General features: G+C 38.5%; 1 protein-coding gene and 1 long non-coding RNA gene across 17 annotated transcripts in view; both read right to left on the bottom strand.

Annotated features, from left to right (window-relative positions):
• LOC105469857 (neuregulin 3) overlaps positions 1-19,034 on the bottom strand; it is a 1,123,162-nt gene that overhangs the window by 859,020 nt on the left and 245,108 nt on the right. The gene's annotated exons all lie outside the window — the stretch shown is intronic.
• LOC139356287 (uncharacterized) overlaps positions 3,932-19,034 on the bottom strand; it is a 32,028-nt gene continuing 16,925 nt past the window's right edge. The window contains exon 2 of the long non-coding RNA XR_011607868.1: positions 3,932-5,218. This is a non-coding gene — a long non-coding RNA (uncharacterized lncRNA). The remainder of the gene's footprint in view (positions 5,219-19,034) is intronic.

Genomic DNA, 19,034 nt, shown 5'->3' with positions numbered 1-19,034 from the left:
AAGGCAATTCTCAAAAGGCAAAAGGAGAACGAGACTAGCATATATTGTAAGCCAGCTTTGTCTTAGAGCATTACAATTTATCTTCAATTCATTCCTTCCAACAAACCATTAGAAGCTTCAGTATACCCTTTTTATACAGGAGGAAATAGAAATTCAGGAGTAGCTGTTTTGCTTGAATTCACACAGATTGTTGGCGGTGGAAGCAAGAGTCACACCATGAATCCCAAGTCAAAGTTTATTTTCCTTTTCCCTGCTACAAACCATTGTGCATCTTTTGAAGAAGGCTGAGCATCGATCTCCTAGATTATCTTTTCACGTAAACACTGACAGAGTTGACTTGTTTCTCTGGAATTTTATTACACGTCTTCTTTTTAGTCTTTAACCCATGAGATTACTCTCTTTTAACTAAAGGTTACCCAAGAATAGCCGCTAATTGCCACAAATATTGAGGACATTCTTCACCAAAGGGAAGGCTAGGAATGGAAGATGGCCAGGTGTCCTGGGTGCTGTTGCCTATGATAGTACCCAGGTCAGGACTCCTGGGACGTGTGAGCACAAGAGACAGCAGGAGCAGATGTTTTCCTGTCCCAAGGGACCAATTCCTATTAGAGCTGCTTCAAAGATCACTTAGTATTAGATGGATGTGGTCCCAGGGAGAAATATGATGTGGAACAGATGAATGCTTGTTTTACATACCTTAAATCAACCACGTAGTAGTTGACAAGATAATTAAATAGAAGTCTCATGTGAATAAGAGCACAAAAGTCGTAAGAGTCAAATTTCGTGAAGGCAGAGAATATTAAATAATAAAGGGACAAAGCAGTGAATATTTACTGAATACTTATAGTGCTTCCAAGTAAATGCCGTTTCTTTCTTTCTTTCTTTTTTTAAAGACAGGGTCTCACTCTGATGCCCAGACTGGAGTGCAGAGGCACAATCGCAGTTCACTGCAACCTTGACCTCCCAGGCTCCAGGGATTCTCCTACCGCAGCCTCTTCAGTAACTGGAACTACAGGTGTGCACCACCATGCCCAGCTAATTTTTGTACTTTTTGTAGAAACAGGATTTTGCCATGTTGCCCAGGCTGATCTCGAACTCTTGGGCTGAAACAATATGCCCGCCTGGGACTCTCAAAGCACTGTGATAACAGGCGTGAGCCACTGCACCCAGTCACATATCCGCACACACTCATTCATTTAACACTCATAAGGTACATATAATTATCACGTCTATACAGACAATGAATGAAGAGTGGTAAATGAAGGTCCCAGGACTCCCTAAGTCCAGATTCTATGTCTTGCTTCTAAATCACATTGATTTCAATGGGCAAGCAGATGACCAACTGCTGATACAAACTGATGCACCTGCTTAGAACAAATACAACAGTAGAATCCACTTTTAAACAAGAAATATGGGCAAACCTAGGCCAGAATGTTTCAATACAAGCACCCCCTTGCCTAACTATACCAACCACTGAACTGAATTGCACAATATGTTAATTGCAGTAACTGTCTGAAAAGCAGTACACCTAAAAAGAAAAATAGCCAGGTGTGATGTTATACACATGTAGTCCCAGCTACTTGGGAGGCTGAGGTGGGACGATTGCTTGAGCCCAGAAGGTTGAGGCTGCAGTGAACCATGATTGTGCCACTGTACTCCAGCGTGGGAGACAGTCTTGCTCTGTCTCAAAAAAAAAAAAAAAAGACATATCTATATCTATATCTATATATATATATGGAGAAAGACAGAGAGAGAACTCTTACATCTTATTGCTGACTCTGGAACCTCTTACACTAGGACATCCTCCGGCTCTTTCATGAAAGATACATTATTTTTGTCATAAAATTTTCTATTGTAACTGTATTCTTCCTTACAGTTTATAATCCTTTGCCATGTTTGCTGGTCTTTTTCTGAAGTCAGCTGAACTCAGCATAATACATGCCCAGTGAGACCCTGCTTCTCGATACCACACTCTAAGCTTAGAAATGTATAAACTGATAAGCGAAAAGGAAACAGCAACCAGAAGCACGTGTTCCCACTGTTCCTATTGAACACTCAGCCCTTATCTCCTCTCTGGGTTTCACAACCACATTGTGACCCCGGGATCCCTCAGGACTACTTCTGCCTCCCTTGGGAGGCCAGATACTGTCCAGGTTGACTATTTGTTATTTCAACCCCTCCTTCTTGCCGTTTGTTTGTTTGTTTTCCCGTAGAATGTCAGATGTTAGAGAACAGGTTGTGTACTGCTACATCTCAAAGCATCAATTAATGCAATAGTCATCAGCATTTACAAAGGCTCCATTCCAGGAATACAAAGCTTTGGTATAAACAGGTTAATCCTGCAGTCAAAATCTTTTGTGTATTCCTCAACAAGATGCTCTGGATGTATTAGTAAAAGTTACTAGGAAAGCTTGAAAAAATGCAGATTTGTTGGCTTCAATCTGTAACAATTGATTCAGAGTGCGTATTCATGGGATCTGACAGGGTGCTTTTAAAATATGCTCTTGAAGCTTTTTATAAAGCATCATAAAATATGAGAACCATTGGCTGGGTGACTAAATGCAAACAAAGCAGCAGTAATTGGAAAACTTCACATAGCACGCAACTCTGGAAGAGGAGGTGAAGGACAGGTGAAATGTGCTAGTATAGCACCCACTGTACTGGCAACTTAGGAGTTCACACATACTGAACAGAAGCACATCTTAAGAAAGTAAATGCTTATCAAAAAAGTTACTTACCTAATTCTACTTTATTTTAGCAGTAGTTATTTGCAATAAAATGACTAGTAAGATTTCAGCATTTTATGATGATTTGGCATAATTATACAACTTTTTAAAACCTAGAAGCACTGTGATGTTTTTAATTTGAAGAGAAATGTGGGATGCTGATATTACAATGCTGCTTCACAGAAGTGAAAACGATCCACCATCACTGAATCAAAAAGTAAGCCTGGCCCTTGTGCTGTGGGGTTCCAAGGGGAAAGGTATGATCAGCAGGTTTTTGCCAACTAATGCTTTCTTTCTGTAAAACTCAATTCCACAGGCAGCAGGTACCAAAGAGCCAGAATCTCTGGCACTTTGCCTGACTTTCAGTCTGCAGGTCTGGGGGATGAAATAGCCTCTTCAACCCAGCAGGGAAGGTCAACCCTAATGCCTGCCAAGTGTTTCGGTCCAGTAAGTTATCTAAAAAGCACATTTGCAAAAGGAAACATTTTGAGAAATTACTTTCCTGAATCATCAAAATAATGGAGAGTAGGTATGTGAATTATAAACACAGACTGGATTATGTACACACATAACCCTATGGTAGAAATACAGTAATGTCTACCTATATGAAACTCAATCCTTTTTCATGCTGGTAAACATACCTTTCGGGAAGACTGTTTTCTCCCCTTTCTTATAAAAGAAGAAATGTCCTTCAACTGGTTCCCCATATGTACTCATCATATGTATACATGTATATATACACACATAAACATATATATGAATATATGTATGTGCATATACACATATATATGAATTAAAGAAATTGTGGAATTTATTTGCATCCATGTACACACAAAGGAAACCAAGCTAGATAAGGTTAACACTATCCAGTGTTTCATATTTTTAGTTTGTTTTAAAACTGCCCTCGGCCGGGCGCGGTGGCTCAAGCCTGTAATCCCAGCACTTTGGGAGGCCGAGACGGGTGGATCACAAGGTCAGGAGATCGAGACCATCCTGGCTAACCCGGTGAAACCCCGTCTCTACTAAAAAATACAAAAAACTAGCCGGGCGAGGTGGCGGGCGCCTGTAGTCCCAGCTACTCGGAAGGCTGAGGCAGGAGAATGGCGTGAACCCGGGAGGCGGAGCTTGCAGTGAGCTGAGATCCGGCCACTGCACTCCAGCCTGGGTGACAGAGCGAGACCCCGTCTCAAAAAAAAAAAAAAAAATAAAACTGCCCTTACAGAGACATTATCAGTACAAAATAATACCCATTTGATGGAAGTGTGAAACCTCATGCCAAGACACAGATTAACATTGTTTTATTTCTTTCTCTTTTCTTTTACTTTTTTTTTTTTTTTTTTTTTTGGAGATGGGGTCTCACTCTGTTGCCCAGGCTTCAGTGCAGTAGTGATCAGAGTTCACTGCAGTCTTGAACTCCCGGGCTCAAGCGATCGTCCAGCCGTAGCATCCTAAGTACCTGGGACTAAAGATGTGAGTGACTGCACCCAGCTAGCATTGACTTATTTCTGTTGAGACTAAACAAAGTCATAAATTACTCAGGTCTTAATTTTTGGAAACTAAATAAATGAATTAAAACAAATAAAATGCCATTGCCAAACAAAATTGCAGCAGTGACTTTAAACACAATTTGTTCAAATATCAACCAATTGATAGTGTAAAGAGCAAACTATTTCAGATACTTTGTTTCATGCATGCAATTACTGATCAAGAAGCCACTGTTAAACAAATGGGTCCTCTGCCCTGGTGTTGTTTAGAGTTTTCTAGTAGCTGAGAAAAATAGAAAATGATTTTAAAACCAGATGAAAAGTGAGAATTTCTAGAGATCTGACACAAGAGGGAAATCCATAAAATAATAAGTGAATGAAGGAGTGCAGAGAGTCGACTAGGAAGTTGAATTTTCATAGAAAAAATAGAGCATTGATTATTAACAGTTAAAATATACACCAACAATACTCATTAATTCTACTACAAATACTGCTGATATCTTAGTCTAATGAACATGTTTTTTGTTAGTTTATTCAAAAATACTGACCTATTCCTCAAAGCTTACCGTTTTAATTCGTGTACTGGATCATATTTGGATAACAACTGAAAACCTTATTAAAACACAAAAATGGCAGCTACAATCTGGCTCAATATAGAAAATACTCAGAGATTAACTCACAAATCTGGTGATTCAGCTAAATATAAATATTTGAAATATTGTTCTGATAGTTGCACATTGTCTTAATGTTTGCTTAGCCTTCAGATACGAAGGTTTTTAAAGTAACAATGAATTAAGCTTAAAACTCCTTTTTTGCTTTTATGGAGAGCAGTGCTTTCCCATTACCTGATGGAGATAATTTTCCAGGGAAAAAAGTGTACATCTTGATATCGCTGTACTACTCACTTTTGCTTAGAGTTAGTCGCTTCCAGAATGTTATTAGCATATTTATTCTATCCTTAAGGACTTCAACAGCAGTGTAAGTGTCACAATATTGAGAAACTTGATGCTTCCAAAAGAAAAAAATTAACAATAATGTAGTTTTCAGATTGGACAATGAGGATTTAACAGTGAGCATTGTTAATAAGCTACTAGTATCTAGTCAGTTCAGTACAATTAAAGCAACAAACACTACCATAGTCTTAGCATTCTAATACCACCAGTTACACCAAGTATAAGGAAATTAGAATCTTTCATGTGGTATAGTGTCATTAAGCACAAATATACTGAAACATGATGGTGTCATTTATAAAGTTAACTGCCTTACATTTTCCAGGTTGGCTCAGTAAATTAATGACTTTGGCACAACTTAAATACAAATTAATAACCAGAAACAAAAAGGCACTGCTGAAACTGCAGTTATGTATGGAATAACCATTTTTGCTCAATGAGAAATCATATTTCAGGAGCTTGCTTGTTAGAGGCTGTATATGCAACCTAGTGCCATTGTCTTCCAAGCAAAACACACCCAGACTTGCCAGAAAAGTAAATGTCCATTTCACCTTCGATTTTCATGATACAGAGTTCATTTTTATTTACAACCATACTTCATGTGATGGTTAATGGTAAATGTCAACTCGATTGGATTGAAAAATGCAAAGTATTGTTCCTGGGTGTGTCTTTGAGGGTGTTGCCAAAGGAGATTAACATTTGAGTCAGTGGACAAAGGGAGACAGGCCCACCCTCAAGCTGGGTGAGCACAGTCTAATTAGCTGCCCACGCACGGCTAGAATAAAGTAAGCAGGAGAAGATGGAAGAGCAGATTTGCTGAGTCTTCTGGTCTTCATCTTTCTCCCGTGCAGGATGCTTCCGGCCCTCAAACATTAGACTCCAAGTCCTTCAGCTTTTGGACTCTTGGACTTACACCAGTGGTTTCCCTGGGGCTCTTGGGCCACAGACTGAAGGCTGCACTGTTGGCTTCCCTACTGTTTTTTTTTTTTTTTTTTTTGAGATGGAGTCTCGCTCTGTGACCCAGGCTGGAGTGCAGTGGCGTGATCTCGGCTTACTGCAAGCTCTGCCTCCCAGGTACATGCCATTCTTCTGCTTCAGCCTCCCGAGTAGCTGGGACTACAGGCGCCCGCCACCATGCCTGGCTAATTTTTTGTATTTTTAGTAGAGACGGGGTTTCACCATGTTAGCCAGGATGGTCTCGATCTCCTGACCTCGTGATCCACCCACCTCGGCCTCCCAAAGTACTAGGATTACAGGCATGAGCCACCGCACGTGGCCGGCCTCCCTACTTTTGAGGTTTTTGTACTCATGCTGATCCGTCACTGACTTCCTTGCTCCTCAACTTGTAGATGGCCTATCATGGGACTTTACCTTGTGATTGTATGAGTCAATTCTCCTTAATAAACTCCCTTTCATATATACATGTATCCTATTAGTTCTGTCCCTCTAGAGAACCCTGACTAATATACTTCATATGTATAATATCCCAGTGTCAGTAGTATCACTCTAGGAAGAGTATGAGTAGAAGCCAAGAAGATAGTACCAAATGGTCTTGTTTGCTTTAATCAGAAGAGGTATCTCTTTCTATGTGGGCCAATAGAGTAAGCCAACTTGGAAATTAGGTATTTTAGTTGACTAATAATTATTTCTTTCATATTAAATTTATCCTAGCTTTGGGCATTTTGTACTTTTTTAAAGAATTATTTTTCACCCTGGAAAAATGTTTTCCAGTAAGTCTGGTGCAGGCACCTGGGGAAAAGAAGAAGGGATAAGTAAAAAAAGCAAAACAAAACACATACACTCACACACATACACATTTTTTTAACTAAAAAATTAAGGAAAATCATAGGTAAATAGGACTTGTTTCTCACAACTTAGAAAACTGTACATCTTCAGCTATAGAGGGCAATGAAAATTGAACTTTGAGAAACAAAAAGCAGAAAACTGATTACTCTCTTTGTTTAACTTCTTTATGTATTGTCAAGTGATGAGAAAATACCAGTAGCCTGAATGTCAAACTTCGGACTTACCCAAGTTAAGGACAAGGATCATTCTGAGTTACATGAAAAAAGCACTAAGGGCATGTTAGCATTCAATTTTAGAGTGAAGTAGATTCTGGGGTATTTAACTTAAACCCCCTGGATTATAAACCCTTAACATTCTGTCTGTAGTATATGACTCTGCCTGTGTCTACAGTGCTCTGCAGAGCCTCAGGCACAGAGTGGATGCATAACAAATTCTTGCTGCTCCAATATTTTAATATTAAAGCCTGGGTTATGTTTTCTGGCCCAGTGATTCTGAGACAGGACATAAATTCTGATATTTCAATTTCACTAAATGCCATTTTCTTGGATCAATTAGTTCTATGGATCAATAATCTGATCTGCTTATGAATGTGTCTAAATAACTGATCAGATAGGCTATCAAACAGTAATTTCTGCCTCAAGCTGTGGAACTTTACCAATTCCTACATGAACCTATTTATTTTTTCATGATGGAGTGACTTAAATATAGGAAATATGCTAGCTGGAGTTGTGTTTCCATTTATGTTTAAGATCAGTTAAAATAATAGTAACGTGGGAGGAAGATTACATTACCTGCATTTAGTTAATATTCTAGCACTCGAGCTTAGCATGAATTTAAATATTACATTTTTATTGTCTCATAACATAAAGGCTCAGGGCAGAGAGTTGGTTGTAAAAGCCCAATCTTGACTGAGAATCTCAAGTGTCTTTTCCACTATTTCCTTTCTTCTACACCTCTTACTTACTGATGTGTAACGAGCTCACGAGGATTGGTATTCAAAATCTACAAAGGAGCTTAGGGAGGGGGAACAAGATGACCAAATAGAACCCTCCCAACATTTGTTTCCCCCACAAGAATATCAAATTGAACAACTATCCACACAAGAAAGCACCTGCAGAAGAAACAAAATCAGGTGAGTCATCACAGAACCTGGTTTTGACATCATATCAAGGAAGGAGGTACTGAAGAGGGTAGAAAAGACAGTCTTGAATTGCCTACATCACCTCTTCCGTGTCTCCCAGCGGGAGCCACATGGTATGAAGAATGTATGTGTTTGAGAGAGTACAGTGATTGTGGGACTTTGCATTAGAACTTAGTGCTGTCTGTGAGAGTGGAAATCAATATGGCAGAATTCAGCCTGAACCCATGGAGGGAGCATTTATACCAGCCTTACCCACAGGGTAGTCATCCATCCCAGTGGTCAGTACCCAAGTATTGCTGAATGAAGAGCCTTTGGGTCCTGAAAAAACATCAGAGGTAGCTAGGCAGTACTTGCCATGGGTCTTGGGTGAGACCCGCATGCTGTGCTGGCTTTTGGTATAACCCAGAACATTGACAACTATGGTGGACACAGAGAGAGACTCCTACTTGAGGAAAAGAGAGGAGTAGAAAAACACTGTATTGTGGCTTCACTACCAGCTCAACTGCAGTAAAATAGAGCACCAGGTAGATTCCTAAGGTTTCTGACTCCAGGCCATGGCTTGTACATGACATTTCTGGACTCTCCCTGGGCCGAAGGGAGCTCACATCAATAAAGAGAAGGACACAAACCTAGCTGGATTTCCACATGCTGAATGAAGAGCCCTTAGGTCTTGAATGAACATAGGTGGGAGCCAGGCAATGGTTGCTGTGAGCCTTGGGTGAGACCCAGTGCTGTGCTGGCTTCAGGTCTGAACCAGAGCAGTTCCAATGGTGGTAGCACCTCCCTCAGCTCAAGGCAGCTCAGCACAGAGGAGAATGACCTCATTTGTTTGAGAGAAAGTAAGAGAAGAAAACAATAATCTCTACCTGGTAATCCAAAGAATTCTCTTAGGTTTTACCCAAGACTTAGGTTTTAACCAAGGCACTACCTCTATGAATCTGTAAGTCAGTGTTACTGGGTTTGCTGTGTCCCCTAATGCTGATAAGGTTGCAGTGACAAAAAACTTAGATCACAGCACTCTATTCCATTTGAAAACATGAAAAGCCTTTCCTAGAAGAATGAATGCAAACAAGCCTAGACTGCAAAGATTACAAAAAATATCCAACTCTTCAATGCCCAGACATTGGCGAATATTCTCAAGCATCAAGACCATTCAGGAAAGATGACCTCACCAAACAAACTGAGTAAGTCACCAGTGGCCAGTCCCAGAGTGACAGAGATATGTGACATCTCAGATAGAGAATTCAAAATTGCTGTTTTAAGGAAGCTTGACAAAATTCAAGAAAATACAAAGAAGAAATTCAGAATCCTATCAGATAAATTTAACAAAAAGATTGAAATCATTTTTAAAAATCAAGAAGAAATTCTAAGGCCGAAAAATTCAGCTGACATATTCAAGAATGTATCAGAGTCTCTCAACAGCAGAATAGGGCAGGCAGATGACAGAATTAGTGAGCTTGAAGACAGGCTATTAGAAAATACAAAGTCAGAGGAAACAAAAGCAAAAAGCATGAAGCACATCTACCAAATCTAGAAAATAGTCTCAAAGAGGCACATCCAAGAGTTATTGGCCTTAAAAAAGAAGTAGAGAGAGAAATTGGGTAGAAAGTTTATTTAAAGGGATAATAACAGAGAGATTTAAAAATCTAGAGAAAGATATCAATAGTCAATTAAAGAAAGTTATAGAATGCCGAACAGATTTAGCCTAAAGAAGCCTACCTCAAGACATTCAACAATCAAACTACCAAAGATCAAGGATAAAAAAGGATCCTAAAAGCAGCAGGAGAAAAGAAACAAATAACATACAATGAAGCTTTGGAACATCTGGCAGCAGAATTCTCAGTGGAAACCCTATAATCCAGGAAAGATTTAAGAATTTTTAATTTCATATGGAATTTTTTTTTTTTTTTTTTTTTTTTTTGAGAGGGAGTCTCGCTCTCTCACCCAGGCTAGAGTGCAGTGGTGCGATCTCAGCTCACTGCAACCTCTGTCTCCCGGGTTCAAATGATTCTCCTGCCTCAGCCTGCCGAGTAGCTGAGACTACTGGCATGTGCCACCACGCCTGGCTAATGTTTTGGTATTTTTTAGTAGAGATGGGGTTTCACCACGTTGGCTAGACTGGTTTTGAACTCCTAACCTCAGGTGATCTGCCTGCCTCAGCCTCCCAAGGTACTGGGATTATAGGCGTGAGCCACCACGTCCGGCTGAAATTTTTATATAAATTTAAATGTTAGATGAACATAAATTTAAATTTAAATTTTATATGAACTTTAAAATTCACATGGAACCAAAAAAGAGCATGAATAGCTGAGACAATCCCAAGCAAAAAGAACAAAGCTGAAGGCATCGTGTTACTCGACTTCAAACTGTACCACAGGGCTACAATAACCAAAATAACATAATTCTGATGCAGAAACAGGCACAGAGACCAATAGAACAGAACTGAGAGCCCAGAAATAAGGCCACACATTTATGATTACCTGATCTTCAACAAAGCTGACAAAAACAAGCAATGGAGAAAAGACTCCTTATTCAATAAATAATGCTGGGATAACTGGCCAACCATATGCAGAAGACTGAAGCAGGACCCTTTCCTTATATGATATACCAAAATCAACTGGAGATAGATTAAAAATGTAAACATAAAACCCCAAACTATAAAAACCTTGGAAGACAACCTAGTCAATACCATCCTAGACATAGGAAAGGGCAAAAATTTCGTGACAAAGACACCAAAAGTAACCACTACGAAAGCAAAAATTGACAAGTGGGATCTAATTAAACTTAAGAGCCTCTGCACAGAAAAATAAACTTTCAACAGAGTGAACAGACAACTTACAGAATGGTAGTAAATTTTTGCAAACTATGCCTCTGACAAAGGTCTAATATCCAACACCTATAAAGAATTTAAATTTACAAGAGAAAAACAACCCCATCAAAAAGTGGGCAAAGGACATGAACAGACACTTCTCAAAAGAAGACATACATGCAGCCAACAAGCATATGAAAAAAGCACAATATCAGTGATCATTAGAGAAATGCAAATCAAAACCACAATGAGATACCATCTCACATCAGTCAGAATGGCTAGTATTTAAAAGCCAAAACATAACATATGCTGGTGAGGTTATGGAGAACAGGGAACACATATACACTCTTGATAGAAGCATACATTAGTTCAACCATTGTTGAAGGCAGTATGGCGATTCCTCCAAGAGCTAAAAGTAGAACTTCCATTCCATCCAGCAATCCCATTACTGGGTATATACCACCCAGATAAATATACATCATTCTACTATAAAGACACATGCATGTGAATGTTCATTGCAGCACTACTGACAATAGCAAAGACATGGAATCAACCTAACTGCCCATCAATGTCAGACGATATAAAGAAAACGTGGTACATATACACCATGGAATACTATGCAGCCATAAAAAAAGAAAGAGATTATGTCTTGGTGAGAACATGGATGGAGCTGGAGGCTACTGTCCTCAGTAAACTAATGTAGGAGCAGAATACCAAATACCGCATATTCTCACTTATAAGTGGGAGCTAAATGATGAGAACTTATGAACACAAAGAAGGAAACAACAGGCACTACGGTTTACTCAAGGGTGCAGGGTGTCAGGAGGGAGAGGAACAGAAAATATTAACTATCAGGTATGGGACTTACTTCCTGGGTGACGAAATAATCTGCACAACAAACCCCTGTGTCATGAGTTTATGTATGTAACAAACCTTCACATATATCCCCAAACCTAAAATAAAAGTTTTTAAAAATAATAATGTTAAAAAATATATGGGGTACAGCAAAAGCAGTGCTAAGAGAAAAGTTTATAGCAATAAGAGCCTACATCAAAAAAGTAGAAAAATTTCAAATAAACAACCTAATGACGCATTTTAAAGAAATAGAAAAGCAAGAACAAACAAAATCTAAAATTAGTAGAAGAAAAGAAATAATAAAGAACATAGCAGAAATAAATAAAATTGAAATAAAAATACAAAAAATCAACAAAATGAAAAGTTGATTTTTTGTAAAGATAAAATCAACAAAACTTTAGCTAAATTAACTACAAAAAGAGAAGATCCAAATAAATAAAATCAGAGATTGAAAAAGATATGTCATACTTTATATTGAAGAAATTTAAAGAATCATTAGCGATTAATATGAGCAAATACATGTCAATAAATTGAAAAACCTAGAAGAAGAGGATAAATTCCTAGATACATACAACCTACCAAGACTGAAACATGAAGAAATCCAAAACCTGAATAGACCAATAACAAGTAATGAGATCAAAGCTGTAATAAAAAGTATCCCGGCCGGGCATGGTGGCTCAGGTCTGTAATCCCAGCACTTTGGGAGGCTGAGGAGGGTGGATCACGAGGTCAGGAGATCGAGACCATTCTGGCTAACATGGTGAAACTCCGTCTCTACTAAAAAATACATGAAATTGGCTGGGCGTAGTGGTGGGTGCCTGTAGTCCCAGCTACTCAGGAGGCTGAGGCAGGAGAATGGCATGAACCTGGGAGGTGGAGCTTGCAGTGAGCCGAGATCCTGCCACTGCTCTCCAGCCTGGGTGACAGAGCGAAGACTCCATCTCAAAAAAAAAAAAAAAAAAAAAAAAAAACCAAAAAGTATCCCAGCAAAGAAAGGTCCAAGACCAGATGGCTTCACTGCTAAATTTTACCAAATGTTTAATGAAGAACTAATACCAATCCTACTTAAACTATTGCAAAAATTAGAGAAGGAGGAAATAGTTCCAAAGTTCTATTAGGCCAGTATTACACTGATAACAAAACTAGACAAAGATATATCAAAAAAAAAAAAAGCAAAATATAGGCCAATATCCCTGATAAACATTGATGCAAAAATCCTCAACAAAATATTAGCAAACTGCATTCAATAACATATTAAAACAATCATTCATCATGAGCACTTGGGATTTATTCCAGGGATGCAAAGATGGTTCAACATATGCAAATTAATCAACACGATAACATCATATTAATGGAATGAGGAAGAAAAACCATATGATTATTTCCATTGATATTGAAAATGTATTTGCTAAAATTTAATATCCCATCATAATAAAAATACTTATAAAACTGGGTGGAAGAAACATATCTCAACACAATAAAAGCCACATATGACAGACTCACAGCTAGTATCACACTAAACAGGGAACAACTGAAAGCCTTACCTCTAAGAGCTGGTACAAGACAAGAATGCCCACTTTCTCCAGTTATTCAACATAGTACTGGAAACTCTAGGTAGAGCACTCAGACGAGAGAAAGAAATAAATGGCATCCAAGTTGGAAAGGAAGAGGTCAAATTATTCTTGTTTGCAGATGATATAATCTTATACTTGGAAACATCTAAAGACTGCACCAAAAAAACTATTACAACTGATAAACAAAGTGAGCAAAGTTGGAGAACATAAAATCAGCATACACACATCAATAGCATTTCTATACACCAACAGCAAACAATCTGAAAAAGAAATAAAAAAGTTATCTCATTTACAATAGCTACAAATACAATTAAATACCTAGGAATAAACTTCACCAAACAAATGAAAGTTATCTACAATGAAAACTATACAACACTGATGCAAGTAATTACAGAGAAAACAAAAAATAAACATATTCCATGTTCATGGATTGCAAGAATCAGTATTGTTAAAATGCCACACTACCCAAAGCAATCTACGGATTTGATACAATACCTATCATAATACCAATAACATTCTTCACAGAAATAAAAAAAATAATCCTAAATTTGATAGGAAGCCACAAAAGACCCAGAATACCCAAAGCCAACCTGGGCAAAAAGAACGAAACTACAGGAATCACACTACTTGACCTCAAATTATATTACAGAGCTATTGTAACCCAAACAGCATGGGTACATAAAAACAGACATATAGACTAACGGAATAGAATAGAGAACCCAGAATTAAATCTATACACCTTCAGTGAACTAATTTTCAACAAACATGGGGAAAACATTGCGGAAAGTGTAGTCTCTTTAAATAGTGCTGGGAAAACTGGATATCCATATGCAGAACAATGAAATTAGAACCCTATCTCTTGTCATATACAGAAATCAAATCAAAATGGATTAAAGGCTTAAATCTAAGACCTCAAACTATGAAAATACTAAAAGAGAACATTGGGAATACTCTCTAGGATATTTTTCAGGGTAAATATTGCTTGAGTAATACCCCAAAAGCACAGGCAACCAAAGCAAAAATAGACAAAGAAGATCACATCAAATTAAAAGCATCTGCACTGCAAAGAAAACAATCAACAAAGTGAATTGACGGCCCACAGAATGGAAGGAAATATTTGGAAACTATCCATGTGGCAAGGGATTAATAACCAGAATACATAAGGAGCTAAAACAACTCCATAGGAAAAAATCTAGTAATCTGATTTTAAAATGGGCAAAATATCTGAATAGAAATTTCTCAAAAAAAAAAAAAAAAAGACACACGAATAGCAAACAGGCAGATGAAAAGGTGCTTAACAACACTGATCATGAGAGAAATGCAAATCAAAACTACAATGAGATATCATCTCGTCCCAGTTAAAATGGCTTTTATCCAAAGACAGGCAATAACAAATGCTAGCGAGAATGTGGAGAAAAGGGAACCCTCGTATTTTGCGGTGGGAATGTAAATCAGTACAACAACTATAGAGAACAATATAGAGGTTCCTCAAGAAACTAAAAATGGAACTACCATATAAACCACCAATCCCACTGCTAGGTATGTACCCCCCAAAAATGAAATCAGTATATCAAAGAGATATCCACACACCCATGTTTATTGTAGCACTATTCACAATAGCCAAGATTTAGAAGCAACCTGTTTCCATCAACAGATGAATGTATAAAGAAAATATGATACATATACACAGTGGAGCACAGAAAGACAAACTTTGCATGTTCTCACTCATTTATGGAAGCTAAAAATTAAACAACTGCATGCATGGAGATAGAGAGTAGAATGATGCTTACTAGAGGCTGGGAAGGATAGTGAGGATGCTTAATGGGCAGGGCAAGTGGGGATGGTTAATGGTTACAAAAATATAGTTAGAGAGAATGAATAAGATCTAGTATTTGATAGCAGAACAGGGTGATTACAGTCCATGATAATTTATTATTCATTTAGAAATAACTAGGACAGGCATGGTGGCTCACACCTGTAATCCCAGCACTTTGGGAAGCAGAGGTGGGCAGATCACTTGAGGTCAGGAGTTCACGACCAGCCTGACCAACATGAAATCCTGTCTCTAGTAAAACTACAAAAATTAGCTGGGCATGGTGGAGCATGACTGTCGGGAGGCTGAGCCAGGAGAATCACTTGAATCTGGGAGGCAGAGGTTGCAGTGAGCCATGACTGCACCACTATACTCCAGCCTGGGCAACAGAGTGAGACTCCATCACAAAAATATATAAAAATAACTGAAAGAGTATAATTGGAATGTTTGTAACACAGAGAAATAATAAATGCTTTAGGTGACAGCTATCTCATTTACCCTAATGTGATTATTCTGCATTGCATACCTGTATCAAAATATATTTTGTCCCCATACATACATACGCCTACTACGTACCCATAAACATTAAAACAAGGAAATCCATAGAGGAGATAAGGAAACCAGAATGAAAGGAGCTCTAAGACTAATGTTAAATTAACCATGCGTATAATAAAAATCAGATGTATCACTGGAAACTGAATGGGAACTGTGCCCTCTCACAATGTAGTATTGTGGTTTTACAGGAATACTGTGCATTGAGAACATTATGTTAAAAATTTAGAGTACTGCCCTGGCACGGTGGCTCACGCCTGTAATCCCAGCACTTTGGGAGGCCGAGGTGGACGGGTCACCTGAGGTCAGGAGTTTGAGAACAGCCTGGCCAAAATGGCAAAACCTCGTCTCTCCTAAAAATAGAAAAATTAGCTGGGCATGGTGGCAGGTGCCTGTAATCCCAGCTATTTGAGAAGCTGAGACAGGAGAATCACTTGAACCCGAGAGGCGAGGCTGTAGTGAGCCAAGATCACAGCACTGCACTCCAGCCTGGATGACAGAGTGAGACTCCACCTCCAAAAATTTAAGAGTACCGAAATCTCAAGCAAATTAAGATGACAGCTACATATAGTGTGCTTTTATCATCAACATGGTTATTATTGGCTGAAATGTTCCAGTCCCTAATTGTAAACTCAAAGTGGAAAAGCTAATCTGTTTATTCAGATTCCTTAAAGAATTGAAGTGAACAAAAAAATCCCAGAAATTTAAACAAGCTTTTAAAAATGCTTCTGGTTTGAGTTCTTATCATATTTTGAGTCAGAGGCATATAAGGCATTTGTAATCAACAATCCATGACTCAAAGGTTTTCAAAATCATGGGCATCAGAAATGTCAAGGTAAAGAATATTTAATGTTCTCTGCAAATTTGTTCAATGCAGCATTGAAGATTTAATCCTTTATTCATTCCACAACAAATGCAAAAGGCATTTCCTTATCATAATCTAACCTCTAAATGATTTTCTCTGGAGTACAGGAGGCACTCACTGGGAAGATGTATAGAAAGTAAGAGTTTTAATATAAGGGATGCATATGTCATTTTCTAGCAACTGCTGAAAAGTATCTCTTCCATATTCATGTCACGATTTGAGTTTTTAAAAACATTTTTAAGGTGAGATCTCTAAAACATGCCTAGCTATTTATGACAGTCCTTAGAAAAATGAAATAGCACTGATATGATCAATAAAGAAAATGAACGCAATGCCATGCACATACTCTTAAATGATGGTGCATTATTAATAAAGATGATTGCCCGGAACTAGATAAGATAAAATGTGTCCCAGCACACATTTTGTCTTCCATTGGAATTGCGATGGGTAGAAGGAAGGCCAATGACTAGACAGCAGACCTGAACACAAGTCCAATTCAGTCATTAATTAACATCGTGATCTTAGCCAAGAGATTTTCTATTTATGGGCTTCAGTTTTCCCATTTGTAAATTCTCAGTACCTTAAGTGATCTTTGAGGCTTTTCCAAACTAAACCATTCCATGATTTGAGAATGAAGTAGTTAAATTTCCTATGATGAAGGAAACAGAATGACTCTCCTTTTTCTTTCCTATGGAGTTGAGCCTCCAAGCACTGAAGAGGGTGAGAGAGAGGAAGCTCCCAGCAGGGTGGGGATGAACCATTATGTCTCTGAAATGCTTGCATTCTGCATTGTCAAGATCAGTGGCTGTGCTGAGAGTGTGGGCTAAGGAGTCCACCCTGGGGCAGACTGGGGTGTTTGGAGACAGGTGGCTAGGATAGGATGATGCCACCTGTCCTGGCACTAACTGGGGAGAAGGAAAGGGTGGCACCCTTCCACCCAGGTTTACTGTGCATATTTACAAGGAAGTTAGCCAAGTATCTGTGTCCAAAGTATTAACTAAGCTTTGATACCACACTTCTGGCAACAACATGAGTTTTAGAGGAGTGTATGTTTCAGCAGGGTATGGATAAGAGAGAGAGTCCAAACTTCTCAAGAGACTAAAGGGCTGAACATTGTCCTGGAATACAGCTCCGTAATCAGCTCTTTACATTATGAAACGTAAGTCAAGCTCCACTTGTTTTGCCACATTCTAAAAAGCATAAACTTTCATGCAGGTAGAGAAGTCAAGCAATAAACAAAGCAATTTGAAAACCAGGTTTACCTTCAGAAGAGAACTATTCCACTACTAACTTCACATAGGCAGGGGCTGTTCCTCTCCACTCCCCCAGCCCCATCACTTTGGTTCTAAGTCTACTTTTTGACCTTACAAATTCCATTGAACAGAGATGATTGTCCAGAACTTAAGCCCCCCTTGCAGCACCTGCAGCCACCCTCTGCATTGAGCTGCAGCCACCTGGCCCATGGATCTCCTTCAAGTGTTAGGGACACAGCATGCAGACTTTAGGAAAGGCTCATTTTTGCTCAAGGATTGAACAACAAGTCAAAATAACTTCCTCACCATAGTAATGAGAATGTCATATCTCCAATTTCACTGAAACTTTTAAAACTCTGTGACAGAGGAAGACTGTGAGCAAGGCCTTGTCTCTAGCTTACCACTAGGGCACCCTTCTGTACTGCCAACTGTGTCTCCAACCTGGGCACTTATGAATCAGCAAAACAGGCCTCTCTTTGCTGCTGGTAGTCTAGCACTTATGATAACACCAATCATTTTCACAGAACTTATGCAGGTTGCAGAGAACTCACATCTGTACTACTCCATTAAATATTCCTAGAGTCCTATGAAGGAGGCAGAATCAATGTCATCACTTCCTTTAAACAGAAGAAACATGAATGTGTAGAGAGGTTAAAATGCCAGTTCAAAGAAGTGGCCAAAGGAGAAATTAATTCTTTACTCTTTCTGGCATCAAGGAATATTTATATGCCAATTGCTATAAAGAATAAAGAGTAGCAGTCAGACTGAAGTGATAATTTAAATTAAATCTCTGCATACTATCTGTGCCTTGTCATCACCAACTTGTGGCTGATCTACAGGGACATCTACTAGGACATCTACTGCACCAGAAGATTGTCTAGAATGGCTTGATTCATAACCACCCAGCTTTTGTTCTGTGTGTCTCATTTTGCAGCTTCTATGAAATATAACCCTGTAATTACTGCGTTTGTTCTACATGTTTGTAGAAAACAATTACATTTACTCATTATATATGTATTATAGGGAATAGTATTTTTAGAACTTGTTAAAGAAAAAAATGTATTTTCCTGAGTGGCAATAACAACCTTGTGATATTTGATTTATTATCTAAGGCATCTATCATTTCTACATTAATTCTTCAAGTCTATGTCTTCATTAACGGTGAAATTCACTTTCTAGTGAAAAAGTATTAAGATCTGGCTGTCC

The sequence above is a fragment of the Macaca nemestrina genome, chromosome 9 (genome assembly GCF_043159975.1).
Source record: "Macaca nemestrina isolate mMacNem1 chromosome 9, mMacNem.hap1, whole genome shotgun sequence".
Lineage (NCBI taxonomy): Eukaryota > Metazoa > Chordata > Mammalia > Primates > Cercopithecidae > Macaca > Macaca nemestrina.
The sequence above is the reverse complement of the archived record's forward strand: the minus strand, read 5'-3'. Positions and strand labels throughout refer to the sequence as shown.